This window comes from Rhipicephalus microplus, chromosome 8 (genome assembly GCF_043290135.1).
Source record: "Rhipicephalus microplus isolate Deutch F79 chromosome 8, USDA_Rmic, whole genome shotgun sequence".
Taxonomy (NCBI): Eukaryota; Metazoa; Arthropoda; class Arachnida; order Ixodida; family Ixodidae; genus Rhipicephalus; species Rhipicephalus microplus.
This window is the reverse complement of record NC_134707.1, coordinates 125,052,324-125,067,971: the sequence shown is the minus strand read 5'-3', so window position 1 is coordinate 125,067,971 and position 15,648 is coordinate 125,052,324.

Here is a 15,648-nt window from a genome sequence, read left to right as displayed (position 1 = left end):
CTATCAGCGCAAAGAAAAAAAAAAGCGACACACCACTCCCGGGAGTGCTCGAGCCTCCAAACTTTCGGTTAACAGCCGAACGAGCTATCCAATTGCGCCATGCAAACAATCGTGCTCCATTCTCACCACCGTGAGAACATTTCTCAAAAGCTATAAGCAGAAAAAAAAGCTACACACCGCAGCCGGGTGGGCTCAAACCTCCAAATTTTCGGTCAATAGCCGAACGCGCTAGCCAATTGCGCCATGGAAACAGTCGTGCTCCACTCTCACCACCGTCAGAACATTTCGCAAAAGCTATCAGCGCAAAGAAAAAAAAAGCGACACACCACCCCCAGGTAGGCTCGAACCTCCAACCTTTCGGTTAACAGCCGAACGCGCTAACCAATTGCGCAACAGGGACAGTAGTGCAGCATTCTTACCACCGTCAGAACATTTTTTCAAAGCTATCAGCGCAAAGAAAAAAAAGCGACACACGAGTCCCGGAAGGGCTCGAGCCTCCAACATTTCGGTTAACAGCCGAACGCGCTAGCTGATTGCGCCAAGGAAACAGTCGTGCTCCACTCTCACCACCGACAAAACATTTCTCCAAAGCTATAAGCGCAAAGAAAAAAAAGCGACACACCACCTCCGGGTAGGCTCGAACCTCCAACCTTTCGGTTAACAGCCGAACGTGCTAGCCGATTGCGTCACGGAGAAGGTATTGCAGCACTCTCACCTTCAGAACAATTCTCTAAAGCTATCATCGCAAAGAAAAAAAGCGGCACACCACCCCTGGGTAGGCTCGAACCTCCAACCTTTCCGTTAACAGCCGAACACGCTAGCCAATTGCGCCACTGGGACAGTAGTGCAGCATTCTCACCACCGTCAGAACATTTCTCCAAAGCTATCAGCACAAAGAAAAAAAAAGCGACACACCACTCCCGGGAGGGCTCCAGCCTCCAACCTTTCGGTTAACGGCCGAACGCGCTAGCCCATTGTGCCACAGGGGCAGCCCTGCTCCACTTTCACCTCCGTCAGAACATTTCTCTAAGGCTATCAGCGCGAAGAAAAAAAAAGCGACACACCACCCCCGCGTAGGCTCGAACCTCCAACCTTTCCGCTAACAGCCGAACGCGCTAGCCAAATGCACCACTGAGACAGTAGTGCAGCATTCTCACCACCGTCATAACATTTCTCCAAAGCTATCAGCGCAAAGAAAAAAAAAGCGACACACCACTCCCGGGAGGGCTCGAGCCTCCAACCTTTCGGTTAACAGCCGAACGCGCTAGCCAATCGCGCCATGGAAACAGTCGTGCTCCACTCTCACAACCGTAAGAATATTTCTCAAAAGCCACCAGCGGAAAAAAAGCGACACACCACTCCCGGGTGGGCTCAAACCTCCAAACTTTTGGTTAATAGCTCAACGCGCTGGCCTATTGCGCCACGGAGACAGTCGTGCTCCACTCTCCTCACCGTCAGAACATTTTTTCAAAGCTATCAGCGCAAAAAAAGTGACACACCACCCCCGGGTGAGCTCAAACCTCCAACCTTTCGGTTAACAGCCGAACGCGCTAACCAATTGCTCCACGGAGACAGTCGTGCTCCACTCTCACCTCAGTCAGAACATTTCTCCAAAGCTATCAGGGAAAAGAAAAAAAGTGACACACCGCCCCTGGGTGGGCTCAAACCCCCAAACTTTCGGGTTAACAGCCGAATGCGCTAGCCAATTGCGCCACACAGACATTCGTGCTCCTCTCTCACCACCGTCAAAACATTCCCCTAAAGCTAGCAGCGCAAAAAAAAGTGACACACCGCCCCCGGGTGGGCTAAAACCTCCTACCTTTCGGTTAACAGCCGAACGCGCTAGCCAATTGCGCCACGGAGACATTCGTGCTCCACTCTCACCTCAGTCAGAACATTTCTCCAAAGCTATCAAGGAAAAGGAAAAAAGTGACACACCACTCCCGGAAGGGCTCGAACCTCAAACCTTTTGGTTATGGCCGAATGCGCTAGGCAATTGCGCCTCAGAGACAGCCGTGCTCCACTCTCACCACCGTCAGAGCATTTCTCCAAAGCTATGAGCGCAAAGAAAAAAAGCGACACACCACCCCCGGGTAGGCTCGAACCTCCAACCTTTCGGTTAACAGCCGAACGCGCTAGCCAATTGCGCCACTGGGACAGTAGTGCCGCATTCTCACCACCGTCAGAACATTTCTCCAAAGGTATCTGCGCAAAAAAAAAGTGACACACCGCTCCCGGGAGGGCTAAAACCTCCAACCTTTCGGTTAACAGCCGAACGCGCTAGCGAATTGCGCCACGGAGACAGTCGTGCTCCACTCTCACCACAGTCAGAACAATTCGCCAAAGCTATCAGCGAAAAGGAAAAAAGCGACCCACTGCTCCCGTGTGGGCTCAAACCTCCAAACTTTTGGTTGACAGCCGAACGCGCTAGCCAATTTCGCCAAGGAGACAGTCGTGCTCCAGTCTCACCACTGTCAGAACAATTCTTCAAAGCTATCAGCGCAAAAAAGCGACACACCGCACCCGAGTGGGCTAAAACCTCCAACCTTTCGGTTAACAGCCGAACGCGCTAGCCAATTGCGCCACGGAGACAGTCGTGCTCCACTCTAACCACCCTCAGAACAATTCGCCAAAGCTATCAGCGAAAAGAAAAAAAAGTGACACACCACCCCCGGCTGGGCTCAAACCTCCAAATTTTTGGTTAAAACCGAACGCGCTAGCCAATTGCGCCACGGAGACACTCGTGCTCCACTTTCACCACCATCAGAACATTTCTCCAAAGCTATCAGCGCAAAAAAGCGACACACTGCTCCCTGGAGGGCTCGAACCTCCAGAATTTCGATTAAGAGCCGAACGCGCTAGCCAATTGTGCCACGGAGACAGTAGTGCAGCTTTCTCACCTCCGTCAGAACATTTTTTCAAAGCTATCAGCGCGAAGAAAAAAAAGTGACACACCGCTTCCGGGAGGGCTCGAATCTCCAACCTTTCGCGTAACAGCCGAATGCGCTAGCCAATTGCGCCACGGAGATTGTCGTGCTCCACTCTTACCACCGTGAGAACATATCTCCAAAGCTATCAGCGCAAAGAAAAAAATGGCAGCATATTCACGGAATGAATGATGGAGAGTGGGGCGAAGCATTTGTCCGTCCATGCGTCCGTCTTTGTGACCGTCCATGCATCTATCTGTTCGTGCGCCCGCCCCTGCGTTTGTTCATGCATCCGCCCCTGCGTCCTTTCATGCGTCCATCCATGCATCTGTCAGTGTGTCTACTCGTCCATCTATTCAACACTCCAAGTCCCACCATCTCGCTTTTTTTATCATATATTACCCATATATAAGCACTGCCATTCAGTGGACATTCCAAGGACAAAACGAGAGGTGGCAGAGGCACACTTTCTTACGGCTTGCGCTTCGGGTCAACTTCCCACCTTCAACCACCATGAGTTCATGGTAAATTCTAGTTCACTGTATTCATGGCATGCACTGCGGCCCAATGCTTGCTAAACCTTTCTAAAACCAAGGAGGTTACGCGCAGTGAGTATAACGTAGCAACCTTTTCATGTCAGATAGTGGTCAATGTACATGCCAGTGGCTGCTAAGGTGAAATGAGAGACCGGAGGATTCAGCTTTTATGTACTTGTAGCGGCTTGAGAAGAGAGACGTGAGATGACGTCGAAGACGGCCGATGGGGCCGTGCCGATCTCGCCACTTTATTCCAGGCTTAAAGCGGAGCCACGTCGGCTACCAGCGTCCAAACCGCCAGGCCAGAACTCGTTCTAATTCTCACGCAGCTCGAGCTCGCGCCAGCTGCGCGAGAGACGCGGCGCGGTGATGGAAAAAATGACGATGGTGATGATGGCACTACAGGGCTCCCCCCCTAGCGCTTTGCGCGATTTGAACGCATATGAAAAAAAGAAAGAGGGCGACAAACGCTATGTACATGAACGGCAGTCCATAAAGTGTTCCTTTGGCAAGTCCAGTTTGTCAACGTGTAGTGACCATCGGGAACTAGTGGGTCTCTGGTGGGCGACACTGAGAGTTGCGCAGTGGACGAAGAAGTAAGCGCTCGATGGAAAGAAATCCGTAATGGCGGATGGCTCGGTCCCAGAGATCTTCAATCGTGGAAAGCACCTCTGGAATTTCGAGGTCTCGCGCCACTTGTGATGCGTTTCTGTAGGCGAAAAAGAGGCCGTACTCAGTGACGCTGTGAAGCGACGCGTGACTGAGAACGTGCTCAACTGGTGCACTAAAGTGCGGGCTGTAAAGCGTGTCAAACGGGCCCGTGTCGTAGAGGCCGTCGTAGAAGGTGTAGTCACACACGCCGTCCGCAGGCAGCGGCTGCGACTCGTTCGTCGCCGTGCCGAATACGCGGACCACGGGAAATGGCGTCACGGGAGGCTCTGCAGGAAACACGGGTTCAGTTGTCGCCTCAGTCACTGTCGAGGTATTCGACGCTGGTGGACTGGTGGCAGTGCTTGTTCCCATGCTTTCAGTTGGCTCCACTGTGGTTGTAGTTAGGTCGGTTGACTTGACAGACGTCATAGACAGTTCAGTTGGCTGGTCAGACGTCGTAGGCAGCTCAGTTGGCTCAACAGATACCGTAGGCCGTTGAGTTGGCTCCACAGATGTCGTAGGCACTTCAGTTGGCTCGACAGGGGTCGGAGACAGTTCAGTTGGCTCGACAGATGTCGTAGATAGTTCAGTTGGCTCGACAGATGGTGTAGGCAGTTCGTACGCGGGACACGCGTCGCTAGTGGCCAGACGAGAGGAAGTCGGGAGGTCAATAACGGGTGAAAGGTCACCTGTGCCAGGCTCCGAGGCGGGCGGCAAGGTGGCCGTCATGGAGTCTGGTGGGGCCACGGTTGGTAGCACACGTTGCGACGCAGTGACAACCCCAAAGTCGCGGGCCCCTGGAAGCGGTTGGTACGTGAGGCCATTGCGGGCGAGCATTGAGGGCGGGCTCTGGCTCCGCAAAGGCACGGCGCTGGGGCCCGTCGTAGACCACGAAACAGAGACAGGGACAGGAGCTGGGAGCGGGGACGCCGAGTGTGGTCGGCTGCTGGCCGGGGAGATGCGAGTGGAATGTGGCGAGGCACCCGGCAGGCCGATGCTGGCACCAGTGGCAGGTGGCGGAGCGGCAGAGGGCGCCGTCGACGAGCTGACCAGCAGCTGCGGTGAGGGGGAGGCCGAGACGTCTGAGCTGGTGGTCGCGGAAACGGCGAGGGCCACGGAGCCACGTGCCGTCGCTTGCTCTGCGTGCGCTTGCGTGCGTACCTTGCTCTGCAACGCCGGGGAAACCTGCCTGGTGCGGGTAAACGGAAGCGGACGGTATGTGTTGCCGCTGCGGGCGAGCACCGCAGTGCAGAGGGCATCGTAAGGCTGCGGGCTGGTGCTTGAAGAGGCAGCGAGATGGCGCAACTCTACCGGGAGGGCGTCGAGAAGAATGGCGTGCATCTGCAGCTGGTCCGTGACGCCATTCACCGCAAGAACGGCGTCGAGCTGCATAAACCATACCTTGGGGTAAGTTGATTGGTACGGCGGCACTGGTGGGCAGAGTTGCGGGAACATGGCCGCGGGCCGCTCGGCAAAGGGGGTGTTCTCCGGGTCACCAATGTAGCGGCGAGAGAAGAGGAGACGTGAGATGCCGTCGAAGGCGGCCGATGGGGTCGTGCCGATCTCGCCACTTTATTGCAGGCCTGAAGCGGAGCCACGTCGACTACCAGCGTCCAAACCGCCAGGCCAGTACTCGTTCTAATTCTCGCGCAGCTCGAGCTCACGCCAGCTGCGCGAGAGACGCGGCGCGGTGATGGAAAAAATGACGATGGTGATGATGGCACTACATACTTACGGCTTGCGCTTCGTATCTGCTTCCCCCCATTTAACAACATCGAATTTATTCATGGTATATACTAGTTCATTGTATTCATGGCCCTGCGGCTCAACGCTCGCTAAGTTTTTCTAAAACTAAGGAGGTTACACCCAGCGAGTATAATGTAGCAACCCTTACTTGTCCGGTAGTGCTCATTGAACATGCCATTGGCTGCTAAAGAAGATCGCAGCGTGCGCGTTGTCTAAAAGCCGAATGCTCCTGACTCTAATTTCCCAATATCAGCCATTGGCATGTACATTGAGCACTACTTTTTATTGGAAAACAATGAAAAGAAGAAATTTCTCACCGGCAGCACCTTCGAGGTCAAATGTTATACCTATTTCAGGTATGTGCCACTGGTGGTTACCTACTACGAGGGACGCACAAGCCACGCCATAAGGAGCTTCGCCCCTAAACAAAAGCTACACACCATCTCCGGGTGGGCTCAAACCTCGAATTTTTCGGTTAACAACCGAACGCGCTAGCCAATGGTGCCACGGAGACAGTCGTGCTCCACTCTCACCACCATGAGAACAATTCTTCAGAGCTATCAGCGCAAAGAAAAAAAGCGACACATAGCTCACGGGAGGGCTCGAACCTTCAGCCTATCGGATAACAGCCGAACGCGCTAGCCAATTGCGCCACGGAGACAGTCGTGCTCTTCACTCACCACCGTCTGAACATTTCACCAAAGCTATCAGCGCAAAAAAGTGACACACCGCTCCAGGGAGGGCTCAAGCCTTCAACCTTTCGGTTAACAGCCAAATGCGTTAGCCAATTGCGCAACGGAGACAGTCGTGCTCCCCTCTCACCACCGACAGAACATTTCTCCAAAGCTATCAGCGCAAAGAAGAAAAAAGCGACACATCGCTCGCGAGAGGGCTCGAACCTCCAACATTTCATTTAACGGCCGAACGCGCTGGCCAATTGCGCCACGGAGACAGTCGTGCTCAACTCTCAACCCCGTCAGAACATTTCTCGAAAGCTATCAGCGCAAAAGAGCGACACACTGCCTGAGAAGGCTCGAACCTCCAAACTTTCGTTTAACCGCTGAACGCGCTAGCCAATTGTGCCACAGAGACAGTCGTGCTCCACTCTCACCACCGTCAGAACATTTCTCCAAAGCTATCAGCGCAAAAAAAAGCGACACACGAGTCCCGGAACGGCTCGAGCCTCCAAACTTTCGGTTAACAGCCGAACGCGCTAGCCAATCGCGCCACGGAGACAGTCGTGCTCCACTCTCACCACGGTCAGAACATTTCTCCAAAGCTATCAGCGCAAAGAAAAAAAGCGACACACCGCTCCCGGGAGGGCTCGAACCTCCAGTCTTTCGATTAACAGCCGAACGCGCTAGCCAATTGTGCCACTGGGACAATAGTGCCACATTCTCACCACTGTCAGAACATTTCTCCAATGCTCTATGCGCAAAGAAAAAAAGTGACACACCACTCCCGGAAGAGCTCAAGCCTCCAACCTTTCAGTTAACAGCCGAACGCGCTAGCCAATTGCGTCATGCAAACAGTCGTGCTCCACTCTCAACACCGTCAGAACATTTCTCAAAAGCTATCAGCAGAAAAAAAGCGACACACCGCCCCCGGCTGGGCTCGAACCTCCAAACTTTCGGTTAATAGCCGAACGCGCTAGCCAGTTGTGCCACGGAGACAGTCGTGCTCCACTCTCACCTCCTTGAGAACATTTCTCCAAAGCTACCAGGGAAAAAAAGTGACACAACGCCCCCGGGTGGGCTCGAACCTCCAAACTATTGGTTAACGGCCGAACGCGCTAGCCAATTTCACCAAGCAGGCAGTCGTGCTCTAGTCTCACCACCGTCAGAAAATTTCTTCAAAGCTATCAGCGTAAAAAAAGCGACACACCGCCCCCGAGTGGGCTCAAACCTCCAACCTTTCGATTAACAGCCGAACGCGCTAGCCAATTGTGCCACGGAGACAGTAGTGCAGCTTTCTCACCTCCGCCAGAACATTTTTTTAAAGCTATCAGCGCGAAGAAAAAAAAGCGACACACCGCCCCCGGGTGGGCTCGGACCTCCAATCTTTCGGTTAATAGCCGAACGCGCTGGCCAGTTGTGCCACGGAGACAGTCGTGCTCCACTCTCACCTCCTTGAGAACATTTGTCCAAAGCTACCAGGAAAAAAAAGTAACACAACGTCCCCGGGTGGCCTCAAACCTCCAAACTTTCGGTTAACGGCCGAATGCGCTAGCCAATTTCGCCAAGCAGACAGTCGTACTCCAGTCTCACCACCGTCAGAAGATTTCTTCAAAGCTATCAGCGCAAAAAAGCGACACACCGCCCCCGAGTGGGCTCAAACCTCCAACCTTTCGATTAACAGTTGAACGCGCTAGCCAATTGTGCCACGGAGACTGTAGTGTAGCTTTCTCACCTCGGCCAGAACATTTTTTCAAAGCTATCAGCGCGAAGAAAAAAAAGTGACACACCGCTTCCGGGAGGGCTCGAATCTCCATACTTTCGCTTAACAGCCGAATGCGCTAGCCAATTGCGCCACGGAGATTGTCGTGCTCCATTCTTACCACCGTCCGAACATATCTCCAAAGCTATCAGCGCAAAGAAAAAAAATGGCAGCATATTCACGGAATGAATGATGTAGAGTGGGGCGAAGCATTCGTCCGTCCATGCGTCCGTCTTTGTGACCGTCCATGCACCTGTTCGTGCGCCCGCCCCTGCGTTCGTTCATGCATCCGCCCCTGCGTCCTTTCATGCGTCCATCCATGCATCTGTCAGTGTGTCTATTCGTCCGTCTATTCAACACTCCAAGTCCCACCATCTCGCATCTTCTATCATATATTCCCCATATATAAGCACTGCCATACAATGGACATTCCAAGGACAAAAGGAGAGGTGGCACACTCACACTTTCTTACGGCTTGCGCTTCGGGTCAACTTCCCACCTTCAACCACCTTGAGTTCATGGTAAATACTAGTTCAATGTATTCATGGCATGCACTGCGGCCCAATGCTCGCTAAACCTTTCTAAAACCAAGGAGGTTACGCGCAGTGAGTATAACGTAGCAACCGTTTCTTGTCAGATAGTGGTCAATGTACATGCCAGTGGCTGCTAAGGTGAAATGAGAGACAGGAGGATTCAGCTTTTATGTTCTTACGGCTTGCGCTTCGTATCTGCTTCCCCCCCTTTAACAACCTCGAATTCATTCATGGTATATACTAGTTCATTGTATTCATGGCCCTGCGGCTCAACGCTCGCTAAGCCTTTCTAAAACTAAAGAGGTTACACCCAGCGAGTATAAAGTAGCAACCCTTTCTTGTCCGGTAGTGCTCATTGTACATGCCATTGGCTGCTAATGGGGATCGCAGCGTGCGCGTTGTCTGAAAGCCGAATGCTCCTGACTCTCATTCCCCATTATCAGCCATTGGCATGTACATTGAGCACTATTTTTTATTGGAAAACAATGAAAACAAGAAATCTCTCACCGGCAGCACCTTCGAGGTCAAATGTGATACCTATTTCAGGTATGTGCCACTGGTGGTTGCCAACTACGAGGGACGCACAAGCCACGCCTAAAGGAGCTTTGCCCCTAAACAAAAGCGACACACCATCTCCGGGTGGGCTCAAACCTCGAATTTTTCGGTTAACAGCCGAACGCGCTAGCCGATTGCGCCACGGCGACAGTCGTGCTCCACTCTCACCACCATGAGAACAATTCTTCAAAGCTATCAGCGCAAAGAAAAAAAGCGACACATCGCTCCCGCGAGGGCTCGAACCTTCATCCTATCGGATAACAGCCGAACGCGCTAGCCAATTGCGCCACGGAGACAGTCGTGCTCTTCACTCACCACCGTCAGAACATTTCACCAAAGCTATCAGCGCAAAAAAGCGACACACCGCTCCAGGGAGGGCTCAAGCCTTCAACCTTTCGGTTAACAGCCAAATGCGTTAGCCAATTGCGCAACGGAGACAGTCGTGCTCCCCTCTCACCACCGACAGAACATTTCTCCAAAGCTATCAGCGCAAAGAAAAAAAGCGACACACCATCTCCGGGTGGGCTGAAACCTCCAACCTTTCGGGTAACAGCCGAACGCGCTAGCCAAATGCGCCATGGAGACAGTCGTGCTCTACTCTCAACACCGTCAGAACATTTCTCCAAAGCTATCAGCGCAAAGAAAAAAAAGCGACACACGAGTCCCGGGACGGCTCGAGCCTCCAAACTTTCGGTTAACAGCCGAACGCGCTAGCCAATCGCGCCACGGAGACAGTCGTGCTCCACTCTCACCACGGTCAGAACATTATTTCAAAGCTATCAGCGTGAAGCAAAAAAAGTCACACACCGTTCCCGGGAGGGCTCGAACCTCCAACCTTTCGGTTACGGCCGAATGCGGTGGCCAATTGCGCCTCGGAGACAACCGTGCTCCACTCTCACCACCGTCAGAACATTTCTCCATAGCTATAAGCGCAAAGAAAAAAAAGCGACACACCACCTCTGGGTAGGCTCGAACCTCCAACCTTTCGGTTAATAGCCGAACGCGCTAGCCGATTGCGTAACGGAGACAGTAGTGAAGCACTCTCAGCACCGTCAGAACATTTTTCGAAAGCTATCAGCGCAAAAAAAGCGACGCACAACTCCCGGGAGGGCTCGAAGCTCCAAACTTTCTTTTAAGCGCCGAACGCGCTAGCCATTTGTGCCACGGAGACAGTCGTGCTCCACTCTCACCATTGTCCGAACATTTTTCCAAAGCTATCAGCGCAAAGAAAAAAAGCGACACACCACTCCCGGGAGGTCTCGAGCCTCCAACCTTTCGGTTAACAGCCGAACGCGCTAGCCAATTGCGCCTTGGAAACAGTCATGCTCCACTCTCACCACCGTAAGAATATTTCTCAAAAGCCATCAGCGGAAAAAAAAGCGACACACCGCCCCCGGGTGGGCTCAAACCTCCAAACTTTCGGTTATTAGCTGAACGCGCTAGGCTATTGCGCCACGGAGACAGTCGTGCTTCACTCTCCCCACCCTCAGAACATCTCTTCAAAGCTATCAGCGCAAAGAAAAAAAAAAGCGACACACCACTCCCGGGAGTGCTCGAGCCTCCAAACTTTCGGTTAACAGCCGAACGAGCTATCCAATTGCGCCATGCAAACAATCGTGCTCCATTCTCACCACCGTGAGAACATTTCTCAAAAGCTATAAGCAGAAAAAAAAGCTACACACCGCAGCCGGGTGGGCTCAAACCTCCAAATTTTCGGTCAATAGCCGAACGCGCTAGCCAATTGCGCCATGGAAACAGTCGTGCTCCACTCTCACCACCGTCAGAACATTTCGCAAAAGCTATCAGCGCAAAGAAAAAAAAAGCGACACACCACCCCCAGGTAGGCTCGAACCTCCAACCTTTCGGTTAACAGCCGAACGCGCTAACCAATTGCGCAACAGGGACAGTAGTGCAGCATTCTTACCACCGTCAGAACATTTTTTCAAAGCTATCAGCGCAAAGAAAAAAAAGCGACACACGAGTCCCGGAAGGGCTCGAGCCTCCAACATTTCGGTTAACAGCCGAACGCGCTAGCTGATTGCGCCAAGGAAACAGTCGTGCTCCACTCTCACCACCGACAAAACATTTCTCCAAAGCTATAAGCGCAAAGAAAAAAAAGCGACACACCACCTCCGGGTAGGCTCGAACCTCCAACCTTTCGGTTAACAGCCGAACGTGCTAGCCGATTGCGTCACGGAGAAGGTATTGCAGCACTCTCACCTTCAGAACAATTCTCTAAAGCTATCATCGCAAAGAAAAAAAGCGGCACACCACCCCTGGGTAGGCTCGAACCTCCAACCTTTCCGTTAACAGCCGAACACGCTAGCCAATTGCGCCACTGGGACAGTAGTGCAGCATTCTCACCACCGTCAGAACATTTCTCCAAAGCTATCAGCACAAAGAAAAAAAAAGCGACACACCACTCCCGGGAGGGCTCCAGCCTCCAACCTTTCGGTTAACGGCCGAACGCGCTAGCCCATTGTGCCACAGGGGCAGCCCTGCTCCACTTTCACCTCCGTCAGAACATTTCTCTAAGGCTATCAGCGCGAAGAAAAAAAAAGCGACACACCACCCCCGCGTAGGCTCGAACCTCCAACCTTTCCGCTAACAGCCGAACGCGCTAGCCAAATGCACCACTGAGACAGTAGTGCAGCATTCTCACCACCGTCATAACATTTCTCCAAAGCTATCAGCGCAAAGAAAAAAAAAAGCGACACACCACTCCCGGGAGGGCTCGAGCCTCCAACCTTTCGGTTAACAGCCGAACGCGCTAGCCAATCGCGCCATGGAAACAGTCGTGCTCCACTCTCACAACCGTAAGAATATTTCTCAAAAGCCACCAGCGGAAAAAAAGCGACACACCACTCCCGGGTGGGCTCAAACCTCCAAACTTTTGGTTAATAGCTCAACGCGCTGGCCTATTGCGCCACGGAGACAGTCGTGCTCCACTCTCCTCACCGTCAGAACATTTTTTCAAAGCTATCAGCGCAAAAAAAGTGACACACCACCCCCGGGTGAGCTCAAACCTCCAACCTTTCGGTTAACAGCCGAACGCGCTAACCAATTGCTCCACGGAGACAGTCGTGCTCCACTCTCACCTCAGTCAGAACATTTCTCCAAAGCTATCAGGGAAAAGAAAAAAAGTGACACACCGCCCCTGGGTGGGCTCAAACCCCCAAACTTTCGGGTTAACAGCCGAATGCGCTAGCCAATTGCGCCACACAGACATTCGTGCTCCTCTCTCACCACCGTCAAAACATTCCCCTAAAGCTAGCAGCGCAAAAAAAAGTGACACACCGCCCCCGGGTGGGCTAAAACCTCCTACCTTTCGGTTAACAGCCGAACGCGCTAGCCAATTGCGCCACGGAGACATTCGTGCTCCACTCTCACCTCAGTCAGAACATTTCTCCAAAGCTATCAAGGAAAAGGAAAAAAGTGACACACCACTCCCGGAAGGGCTCGAACCTCAAACCTTTTGGTTATGGCCGAATGCGCTAGGCAATTGCGCCTCAGAGACAGCCGTGCTCCACTCTCACCACCGTCAGAGCATTTCTCCAAAGCTATGAGCGCAAAGAAAAAAAGCGACACACCACCCCCGGGTAGGCTCGAACCTCCAACCTTTCGGTTAACAGCCGAACGCGCTAGCCAATTGCGCCACTGGGACAGTAGTGCCGCATTCTCACCACCGTCAGAACATTTCTCCAAAGGTATCTGCGCAAAAAAAAAGTGACACACCGCTCCCGGGAGGGCTAAAACCTCCAACCTTTCGGTTAACAGCCGAACGCGCTAGCGAATTGCGCCACGGAGACAGTCGTGCTCCACTCTCACCACAGTCAGAACAATTCGCCAAAGCTATCAGCGAAAAGGAAAAAAGCGACCCACTGCTCCCGTGTGGGCTCAAACCTCCAAACTTTTGGTTGACAGCCGAACGCGCTAGCCAATTTCGCCAAGGAGACAGTCGTGCTCCAGTCTCACCACTGTCAGAACAATTCTTCAAAGCTATCAGCGCAAAAAAGCGACACACCGCACCCGAGTGGGCTAAAACCTCCAACCTTTCGGTTAACAGCCGAACGCGCTAGCCAATTGCGCCACGGAGACAGTCGTGCTCCACTCTAACCACCCTCAGAACAATTCGCCAAAGCTATCAGCGAAAAGAAAAAAAAGTGACACACCACCCCCGGCTGGGCTCAAACCTCCAAATTTTTGGTTAAAACCGAACGCGCTAGCCAATTGCGCCACGGAGACACTCGTGATCCACTTTCACCACCATCAGAACATTTCTCCAAAGCTATCAGCGCAAAAAAGCGACACACTGCTCCCTGGAGGGCTCGAACCTCCAGAATTTCGATTAAGAGCCGAACGCGCTAGCCAATTGTGCCACGGAGACAGTAGTGCAGCTTTCTCACCTCCGTCAGAACATTTTTTCAAAGCTATCAGCGCGAAGAAAAAAAAGTGACACACCGCTTCCGGGAGGGCTCGAATCTCCAACCTTTCGCGTAACAGCCGAATGCGCTAGCCAATTGCGCCACGGAGATTGTCGTGCTCCACTCTTACCACCGTGAGAACATATCTCCAAAGCTATCAGCGCAAAGAAAAAAATGGCAGCATATTCACGGAATGAATGATGGAGAGTGGGGCGAAGCATTTGTCCGTCCATGCGTCCGTCTTTGTGACCGTCCATGCATCTATCTGTTCGTGCGCCCGCCCCTGCGTTTGTTCATGCATCCGCCCCTGCGTCCTTTCATGCGTCCATCCATGCATCTGTCAGTGTGTCTACTCGTCCATCTATTCAACACTCCAAGTCCCACCATCTCGCTTTTTTTATCATATATTACCCATATATAAGCACTGCCATTCAGTGGACATTCCAAGGACAAAACGAGAGGTGGCAGAGGCACACTTTCTTACGGCTTGCGCTTCGGGTCAACTTCCCACCTTCAACCACCATGAGTTCATGGTAAATTCTAGTTCACTGTATTCATGGCATGCACTGCGGCCCAATGCTTGCTAAACCTTTCTAAAACCAAGGAGGTTACGCGCAGTGAGTATAACGTAGCAACCTTTTCATGTCAGATAGTGGTCAATGTACATGCCAGTGGCTGCTAAGGTGAAATGAGAGACCGGAGGATTCAGCTTTTATGTACTTGTAGCGGCTTGAGAAGAGAGACGTGAGATGACGTCGAAGACGGCCGATGGGGCCGTGCCGATCTCGCCACTTTATTCCAGGCTTAAAGCGGAGCCACGTCGGCTACCAGCGTCCAAACCGCCAGGCCAGAACTCGTTCTAATTCTCACGCAGCTCGAGCTCGCGCCAGCTGCGCGAGAGACGCGGCGCGGTGATGGAAAAAATGACGATGGTGATGATGGCACTACAGGGCTCCCCCCCTAGCGCTTTGCGCGATTTGAACGCATATGAAAAAAAGAAAGAGGGCGACAAACGCTATGTACATGAACGGCAGTCCATAAAGTGTTCCTTTGGCAAGTCCAGTTTGTCAACGTGTAGTGACCATCGGGAACTAGTGGGTCTCTGGTGGGCGACACTGAGAGTTGCGCAGTGGACGAAGAAGTAAGCGCTCGATGGAAAGAAATCCGTAATGGCGGATGGCTCGGTCCCAGAGATCTTCAATCGTGGAAAGCACCTCTGGAATTTCGAGGTCTCGCGCCACTTGTGATGCGTTTCTGTAGGCGAAAAAGAGGCCGTACTCAGTGACGCTGTGAAGCGACGCGTGACTGAGAACGTGCTCAACTGGTGCACTAAAGTGCGGGCTGTAAAGCGTGTCAAACGGGCCCGTGTCGTAGAGGCCGTCGTAGAAGGTGTAGTCACACACGCCGTCCGCAGGCAGCGGCTGCGACTCGTTCGTCGCCGTGCCGAATACGCGGACCACGGGAAATGGCGTCACGGGAGGCTCTGCAGGAAACACGGGTTCAGTTGTCGCCTCAGTCACTGTCGAGGTATTCGACGCTGGTGGACTGGTGGCAGTGCTTGTTCCCATGCTTTCAGTTGGCTCCACTGTGGTTGTAGTTAGGTCGGTTGACTTGACAGACGTCATAGACAGTTCAGTTGGCTGGTCAGACGTCGTAGGCAGCTCAGTTGGCTCAACAGATACCGTAGGCCGTTGAGTTGGCTCCACAGATGTCGTAGGCACTTCAGTTGGCTCGACAGGGGTCGGAGACAGTTCAGTTGGCTCGACAGATGTCGTAGATAGTTCAGTTGGCTCGACAGATGGTGTAGGCAGTTCGTACGCGGGACACGCGTCGCTAGTGG